This window comes from Chenopodium album, chromosome 14 (genome assembly GCF_948465745.1).
Source record: "Chenopodium album chromosome 14, dcCheAlbu1.1, whole genome shotgun sequence".
In the NCBI taxonomy this organism is placed as follows: domain Eukaryota; kingdom Viridiplantae; phylum Streptophyta; class Magnoliopsida; order Caryophyllales; family Amaranthaceae; genus Chenopodium; species Chenopodium album.
Window position 1 is genome coordinate 32,193,933 of NC_137847.1, and position 9,916 is coordinate 32,203,848.

Here is a 9,916-nt window from a genome sequence, read left to right on the forward strand (position 1 = left end):
TAACAAGGAAATTCACAATCAAATTCAATCAATTAAAGCAATTCTCAAATCAAGGGTTCATGACAATGAAATTTGCAATGCAATCTAGATTAATCTTATAGGTTGATCACTCCTAGTTTAAATAATCACATGCACAACTATGTCAACCAATTTAATTGCAACAATCCAATCAATTTAGTATAATCAACTAGAAAAAATCATCAATCAAGCATGCTTCCCCTTCTCCCTAGCAACTAATCTACTCACTAAACATGGTGAAATTAAGGAACAAAACAAATTCAATCAAAATCATATTCATTTAAAGCTTCATCAAAAGAAAATCAATCAATCAACAAATTCTAAAGCAAGGAATGTAATCTCAATCAAAATTCAAGAAACTAGAAAGAATTGCATTAAAATTAAATTAAAGGAAAGAAATCTTACAAACTCCCATTGAATTGAAGAAGGAATTTCAAGATCAAATTGAAATCTAAGATCAAATTCAAGTACAAACAAGTAAATCTTAAGCTTCTCTCTCTACTTTCTCTCTCTACTATTTTTGGAAAATTATTTCTCAAGTACAAAAGTTAAGTCGTCATAAAAAAATAAAGTCAAAAGCTATAAATAGGAAAATCGAGCGAAGGGGGCCGCACAGGGCCGTGCGCACGCACAGACCAGCCGCGCGCACGCACAGCTAGGTCTGCGCGCATGCACCCCTGTGCCATGCGCGCGCATCCCTGTGTGGTGCACGAGGCCTTGGCTCCTTCACTTGCTTGATCAAACTCCGCGCTCTTGAGCATCCCCATCATCAGTGCACTCGAGATGATGCCCGCGAACAAGGCAGTCCCAAAATGAGCAAATTGACTTGATTATTCACCTACAAAACACAAATAAAACAAAGAGAGAAAGCATAACAAAGTAAAACTAAAACTAAAACTATGAATTATCAACTAAAAATATGAAAAACTCGTAAAAACTAATCGAGAACCAAAGTGAATTATAAAAATGGAAAATCAAATAATACTAAGAGAATTATATGAAAATGATGAAAGAAAATGAACCTAAATCTTATTCTTTTGAGCGCCATAAACGACGCTCATCAAATGGATATTGAATGCAATTTGCATTGGTGTATTTAGGTTTATTGACCTTGATTAGGCAGGTTTCTTTTTGTATTTGCTGTATGGTTTTCTTATTGAGCCAAAGACATGGTATTTTCCTTGTGAGTAAGGTTGTATGCTTTCCTTGGTGCATTTGGTATTGCTGATTGTCCTTTCTTTATTTTGGTTGGGGCGACTTCATCTATCTTCACTCTCACACCTATGAGCGAGTGACTTTGGAATTCCTTGCCTCTCTTCGCAAGGAAGTCATTGAGCCGGAATTTAATGATGAGGAGCCTCAACTTGTAATACATTTCCGCATGTTCAATGAGGATCACTCCCTCACCGAGAGTGATCTAAACGAGATTTTCCATTGGCATGCGACCGGGCTAGATCATCCATGCGAAATGGCATCCACTCATCGCATCCCCTACAACGAGCAAGAATGGTGGAGGGCATATCCACCAGGGATAGTTTTCGGACCAACACATCTAAGGTCAACAACATCATCCACATAGCCTTGAGATATTTTGCACGGCTCCTCCAATATGCCGTGTTCTTCAAAGAAAACCTTGGCTCAATGGTTAAGGATGAGGTTACTTGTCTATTCTTGGCCGACAACCCTCAGCGCCTCAAGTTCCAATGCTCATCCACCTTCATCCAAAGGCTTTTGGATACTAGGGACAACCGTCTTGGTGACAATATTTTTATGGGGGTCATGATCACTATCATTGCCCTCTCCTTGAAAGATGGAGCTTACAAGGAGCAAATAGAAATGCTCCCCTTTGTGCACCAAACTCGAGAGGAAGTCACTGACGAGTTCCCTCCCTATTCTCTCTCCCTTAGTGCTCTCCGTCACAACCGTTTCATCAACTACTCAACAAGCAAGTGCAAATTCATCCTCTTAGTGGACAAAGAGGTTGAATGGTGTGTCCTTCCGGACCCATCCCTCATTATGGTGGACCATTTCTCTCATCTCAAATGGAAGATCCCCCGGCAGCACATCCCCGATGAATTAAGAAGAACAAGAGCCCGGGGCGCAATTCCTCATCCTCCCCCGGTCCAACGCCAGGAGCAAACCGTTCCCCCCCTTAGCGAGGGAGGTGAGGCATCTTCCTCTTTCTCCTTACCTTCTTTTGATATGAATGTCCTCCGTAGTACCCTCGAGAATATCCGTTGGGATAACCAAGCTTCCATTGAACAATGGGGGTACTACGGGAGGATGAATTATGATAACCTTGTACAAACGGGCATCCAAGCGCCCTATGTTAACTACCCCTACCACCCCCCTTAAGAGGGTCCGGTTCCACATTGGGACCCCTATGACCCCAACAACCCTACCCCCAACGTCTACCCCTATTGGGAAGGTCTTATCGACCCTTCTCAACGCATTGGCACCCCACTTTATGATCCTTATCGCCCGGGTGGGTGTGATCCGGCTTATGATCCGGCTCGCACAACCACCCCAAACCCTTTTGATGGTGGATGGGGTGACCAGGGGTGGCCCTATGAGCACTTTAACCAACCCTTCCACCCACTTATGGACATTCCCGGGTTCGATTTTGAGAACCCCCCTCAACCTAGAGGGCAAGGAGACAGGACCCCATGATGAGGGTTCCCTTCCTTCCCCTCAGAACTTCTAACTTTTAACTTTTGCTCGGGACGTTCAAAAGACTAGTGTGGGGGAGGATGTTCCTTTTGGGTTGGTTGAAGTGTACATAGGAGGGGAAGGTAGTGTGGTAGGTAGTGGCTTTTACATGAGGAGGACTATTGAGGATTGTGGCCTTGTTGTAGTTGATGATGTTGTTGATGATGTTGTTATGGTGATGTGATGATGATGATGATGATGTGATGGTGATGATGGTGATGTTTTAATGATGTTTTTATGATGATTTTTGCTGATTTTTGACGATTTCTGATGGTGCTTGAGCTTTGTGTAGGCGAAGATGCTCCCAAGAAAAAAAAAATCCAAAATTCCTGACAATCCAAATTCCCTTAATCCAAACTTTGTAGATAACTTTTTATTTATCTTTCTTTACTTTTTATCTATAACTTTAGTCTTTTTCTTTGGTTTCTAACTTTTTTTTTTTATTTTTCTTGTTTTGTCATAGTTTCTTTTGTTTTGGCTCACTTTTCTTGAAGCTTGAAAGCGGAAACGAAGGAAGTTAAGGAGCAACACAAGCTCCCTTGGTGAGATTGTATGAAATATCTTGTCTTCCATTTCAAGAGGCATTTGGTGAGACCTTTCCTCTCTTTTATTTTCTCTTTCTTTGAGTGTTTAGTCTAGGTTAGCTTAGGAAGAAGTTGAATGGTTCGAGGATGTTTGCTTTTGGTTCTATGAAATCTGGGATCGTTGATGTTGTTATCGAACGATCACTTGTATGACGATTGGGATTTGAGTGAATTATATGCCTCGGATGTGAACCTTTTTTATTTCTTCCTCTTTCTTTTGTTTTGTTTTCCCCTTTTTTTGTTACAAGCATAATATGACAATTTGAAATGATTTTTGATGTGTAATTTGCTCACTCTTTTGGATTAGTTTGCCTCGATGTGTCTTTGAATGCTTATCTTCCTAGTTGATGAGGGTTTGCACGGTTTGAGAATGCTTTGGGTTGAGTTAGACACATTGTAAGCTAAGGTAGCCCGGTTTAGAACTTTTGAGGGCGTTTGAACCCCTAGTTCACGGGAAAGTGGTAAGATGGTGTTGCTTTCTATGGTGGATAAGATTCCCTTGGTTAGTATTTGCTATATTTCTCATCCCGTGTGAGCGCCATTTGTTCTAGCCTTCATCATTCTTGTGAGCGGCACTTAGGATCCTTAACTATGCATGTCTTAATCTTTCTGTTGGCGTCTAGCTCCCAAGATCGTGACCATATAACTCTAGAGGAGGAAGAGGGCATTTCTTCTCATTTTTCTTTGTTTTCTTTGTGTTTTGTTACAAATTTGGTTTTCATTTTTACATTCACTCTCTTGCTAACCAATTTGAGCCTTATTTCCCCTTTCTTGACTTAGCCATATTACAAACCTATCGGCCTATGTTCTACCAACCCTTGTAGTTAGTGAAGCATTGGCTTGTGAGGTTCGAGTTTGATAATGTTGAAATTGAGCAAGAAGTTTGTGTAATTTGGTTCAAATAAGGTTTTGAAAGACTATTCGTGAAAAGAGTACGCAAAATAGGTTTGGCAAGAAAGTTGAAACTCATGAAAACCAATAAAAAAAAATTTGATGAAAAAAATTGAAGTAATGTGGTGTGGTTTGTTTTGAAAGGTTGTAAGTTTGAAGAATAGGTTCAATTCTTAGGATGTTCTTGAGAGATAACCACTCTTACGCTTCACTTAGGAATTACCACAAAAATTTTCAAATTGTTTCCCAACCATAACCCCTAGCCATGACATTACAACCCTACTTAAGGCCCTTGGATTCTAGAGGGGCGTGGTCAAAGAATGGTGGAGGGAGATAGATTTCAACCCTATGGAGAGAGTATGCATAGTTGAGATGTCGGGATGACCCTATGATTCCACATAAAATTTTTCTTTTTCCGGTTCCCTCGAGGAACCATGAGGAGCTAGCTAGGGAATGAATTGAAGCTAGTGGAGAGAACGCGGACCGTCTTGGTTGGGGCTAGGGCGGAGAATGAAATCATTAGTTCTCTACGCTTAGCTTAGGTTTGTCTTTCTCAACCTTGGGCATCTTTGAACGTGTTTTCCCTTTTTGAATTGAGAAAGATAAGTATTCTTTGGTGCTTTTATTTGCAAATGAGTCCAAATTGAGCATTTCATTACCTTGAGGCTTGATTGGTTTTGCTAAAAACCTTGTCATGTTACGTTTGTTGTGTTTGTCTTTTTGTTCCAGTTTTCCTTGCTTGAGGACAATCAAGAGGCAAGTGTGGGGGATTTTGATGAGTGGAAATTATGCCACTCTTTTATCCTTTTTCTCTAAGGATTCTCTCCTCATTTGCACTTGTTTGGCCCTTTTTCTAAGCATTTTTACTTAGTTTTTCTTCCTCCTTTCTTTTCTCCACTATCTTCCCTTTTCTTAGTCTTCTCGCTTTGTTTTTATTATGATTTCCATGCTTATGCTTTGTAGGAACCATCGGGATTTTCAAGAGGAGGAAGCTAAGCTCAAGGGAAGCTGAAGGAAGCATGATTCAGAAGAGGTTCAGCCGAACCTCCTGAAGGTGTGGCCGAACCTGCTCAGTGGTTCGGCCGAACGTCGAGGCAGGGACAAGATGCAATTTGGCAATTTTGCAGGAGTGGTCGAACCACAGAAGTTCGACCAGACCAGGATCAGGGAGGTTCGACTGAACCTACCCATGGTTCGGCCGTACCTACCCTGTAGTCCGGCCGAACCTTCCCTTTGTTCGGTCGGACCTCTCCTTTTATCAGCTGGCTCTGTATGGACTATATAAGTCCCATCTTAAAACGTTTTGGGGGGATTTTTTTCGGATTGACTTAGTACTAATTCCATAGAACATTAGCCTAATCTAGAGAGAGAAAAATAGATTGTTATTCAAGCTTCCTTTATTGTATTCAACTTTGCTCAAGTTTTAATCTTTCTTCAATCAAGCAAGGATCCAAGTTTTAATCTTTCATTAATCCCTTCTTTAGTAATCTCTTCTCCTTTCCTTTCATATTATTTATTTGTTTTATTGTTACTTATTTTTGTCAATCTTATTAGTTTATCTAGTTATTAATGATTTCATTGATTTCAATCATGTTTTGTTTTGAGTTTCTTGAAATTATTGCTAGTTTTGATATTATGTTTAATCTCCCTTCTCTAGGCTAAACTTTTAGCTAGGGGAAGGGGGTGGAAGATATGATTTGATATTGGATGAATGATGATGGTTGGATTGAACTTATGCCATATATTGATGAAAGACATGATTTTTATTAGCTTGGGATTATTTTTGCACTCTATTTGATGTTTTCTAGTTTAAATGCATGAAAGTGATTTGAACTAGATTAGGATTACCTCTATTTTAGTGATTGCATGAGAATGAGTAATTAAAGTGGAGTTTTTATGGATTGTGCTTCTTTATTCTCTTGATTTGATTGTAACTAATAGGATGCATGAGAATGATCCTTATTAGTGTAGACCTCTTTCATTGATTTGCCTAGACTATTGCATGAGAATGAATTGTTTAGGTAGAACCTTGTGTTCTTTGGCATATGTTTCATGATAATTACCATTATTCTCCTCTTTCTAATCATATTGGACACCCCCGTATCCCTAGCGTCATTTTCTATTGATTTTAATCATCATTTTCTTGCTTACTTGTAGTTTTAGTCTTCTACTCAACAAAACCAACAAAAACAATCCCCTTTTCACTCTTGCATTAGTGATATTTGATGTTGAATTAGCGTGCTTCCCTAGTGGTTCGACCCTTTACTTGCCACTAACTAGTTTAGTGTAGGTTTAGGTATTATAAATGATTAATTTGGTTAGGGTGGTAGCATAACGACCTATTTAACCCGTGATCATTATAGAATTCCATCAAAGTAAAACAGAAAAATATTATAATTTGAATTATATTTTCAATATTCATCATAAATTAAGTTATAGCCTTACAAATTTTAATAAAATTATAAAAGAATTTAACCCTGCACCTAATCTATTTGTACCAAAATTAGTAACAATAATTTCTTTAGTTTTACCAACTTTACTATAGCAAAGCCAAACTGGAACAACAGAGTTTACAGTCTTTAACTATGATAAAGCACTTGTGATTCCCACTGCCTCCTAGACTTGATGAAATTACAAGCATCAGTGATATCTTCCTCATTCAGTAGCATAACCTGCAATAACAGCACAACTTAGACCATTGAATAAAAAGAAAGGAAAAAAAAGGACAGTTTAAAAAATGAATGAAAAAAAAATACACTCTCATCTTATAAAAGACCTCTATCAGCCATATTCATTCACTATCACCATTCACATTGCAGCTATAAAATACCCCTCATAAAACCATATTCAGAGAAAATAAAGAATAAGTTAATATTAAAGAGCTACAGAGTGGCTATGTTGTACTTCAGCCTACGAATTTTGTATGGACTTTAAGAACACTTTCTTATAGTCCATACAAATTCATAGGCTCAAATTAACATCCAACTAATCATGTAAGTTTCTCAGGAAACAAGCTTAGGAATAAGGTATGTAGATACTTTTATATCAATACAATACAATACACAAATCGGAATTTACTATAAAATAGTAGTGCAAAACACTTACCAACATATCTTCCCAAAAAAAGAAGAAGGCATAGATCACTTCATTGTAGAACAAATTTTTTTTAAAGTGTAATGAAAGATGTTGAAGCATTGGGTAATAGGAGAATTCCAATTTTTTCCCCTCAAAAAAAATATTATTTTGTTGAAGCTACTAAAGATGGAAATTAACCAAAATAAAATATAAATGAATATTTAAAAAATTCATTTTCAATAAAAACTCCACAAACTCCACTTGTAGAGGCAAACAAGTAGAGTTGTCAAATAAAGAACCCAATTTAAGTATCACAACCACCACTTTAAAATCATGAGAGGTGGATGAAAAACAGGACTCCGATTTGACGGAAGACTACGAATTTTGTATGAACTCTGATCTGATTAATGATGTATTGCAAGAGCAATAATCATAACATAAGCTATAAAAAGATTTCTTTTTTGCTTACAATGAATACAATGAAGTAAACCTAGCTCAAGAAGCATTGTGACCACAACTAGGTTAGAGAATTTTAACAAAGTTAAAAAGTAAAGCTTTTTCCACTTTGTGACCTATGATATAATTCTATACAAAGAACTCCCTTTTATAGACAAAAAAAATAAGAAATATAAAAAATTAACATACAGAATCATTATCAAATAGTGCCACTATAAATTTGCATTCAACTATTCATTATCTCTAATATCATTTACAAATAACCATTAAACATCTTACGAAGCCTATTTACTTAACAATATGTTCCAGAATACTGATCTTTCTTATAGTTTTCCTTACTACTTTAAAATCTTCACAATTTACATCTTACGAGATTGCCACCTTGGTTCTTATAACCACCACCTTGGTTATAGTTGTCAAAATTGCCATGATTGTTGTAATTCCTATTCCATTGACCTCTTTGATTCTCAAACCTAGAATCATGATTATTTGACACATAGTTCACATGCTCATTCACATTTCCATCTTGATCATCACAAACATCCATACATGCATGAGGGAAACTAGAAACATCATGATCATACGACCCACAATCATCACAAAACAAGAATCCACTAGGCATGTTATTAGAAGAGGGAGGGGGTTGAGAATTAGAAGACATACCTCTCCCCTTAGATTGGGAAGGAAGACTTAAAACTTCGTAGGTAACACTTTCCAACTTTTCCTTGATAGCGGACATCTCCTTTCCCAAGTTTGTCATTTGTGAGGATAGATTGTTGATTGCATTTAGATGATCAACCGAGTACACCGAAGAGCTACTCTTGCTAGTTGACTCTCTTTCTCCATCTTTCCAATCTTTATAATACCTCACTACGTCTTCAATTATGTCCACTACTTCCTATTCCGTTTTGTTCATGATAGGACCTCTGGCTCCTCTATCTAAACATGATTTTCCTTGAGAGCTAAGGCCTCTATAGAAGATTTGAATAATTTGATAGGATGGAATTCCGTGATGAGGATACTCCCTTTGATACTCTTTGTATCTCTCCCATGCTTCATAGAGGCTCTCACTTGGCTTTTGCTTGAAACCTTGAATCAAAGCTTTAGCCTCCGCCGTTTTCTTTTGTGGATATAAACGGGATAGAAATTCCTTGGTAACCTCGTCCCATGTCCTTAGAGAATTTGGCTTGACCTCCTTGTCTAGCCATTCCAAAGCGCGCCCTTTGAGAGAAAAGGAAAAGAGCTTGAGGCGGATGAATTCTTGGGAAATTCCGTTCACCTTGATAGTATTGCAATATTTTTCGAATTCCTTGAGATGGTTTAGTGAGCTTTCATACTTGGCCCCACTAAATTGCTCTCCCGCACTAGCCAAGTCGAAGTTAATCTTCTTGATAGTCCATTGAGTTCGATGTTCAAACTCTACTGGAAGATGACAAGATTTTCCATACACTAACCGATATGGAGTTGTGCCTATTGGGGTATATGCCGTTCTATATGCCCATAGAGCATCATCAAGTTTTTACACCAATCATTCCTTTTCCTTGCAACCGTCTTCTCAAGGATTAACTTGATTTGACGGTTGGACACTTTTGCTTGTCCACTAGTTTGTGGATGATAGGTTAGACCGAACCTTTGGTGAACCCCATGCTTTCTTAGCATCTTTTGAAAAGCACTATGAACAAAATGTGCACCGTTTTCACTTACCACAGCTCTAGGAATTCCAAACCTTGGAAACATGAATTTCTTAAACAATTTCATGACTACCTTGTGGTCATTAGTTGGGGAGGCAATGGCCTCAACCCATTTTGAAACGTAGTCGAGCGCCACAAGGATGTATTGATTTCCATAAGAAGTAGGGAATGGCCCCATGAAATCAATACCCCATACATTAAATACCTCTAGCTCATGTATTGGTTGTTGAGGCATCTCATTTCGCTTGGATATGTTGCCGGTTCGTTGACACCGGTCATAAGTCTTCACAAACCCCCAAGCATCTTTAAAGATGTGAAGCCACCACAAACCGCTATGCAAGACCTTCAATGCTATTTTTGCTCCCATATGCCCTCCACAAGGATTGGAATGACACATCTTGAGCATATTTTGCACTTCCTCATCCGGAACACACCTTCGAAGCAAACCATCTACTCCTCTTTTGTAGAGAATGGGGTCATCCCATATATAGT

At 38.2% G+C, this 9,916-nt stretch overlaps 1 non-coding gene across 1 annotated transcript; it reads left to right on the forward strand.

Moving 5' to 3' along the window:
* The first annotated feature begins 8,737 nt into the window (after window positions 1-8,737).
* On the forward strand, window positions 8,738-8,843 carry LOC145580408 (small nucleolar RNA R71). The gene has a single exon (XR_014099457.1). It is a non-coding gene; the product is annotated as a small nucleolar RNA R71 (small nucleolar RNA).
* Window positions 8,844-9,916: the final 1,073 nt, after the last annotated feature.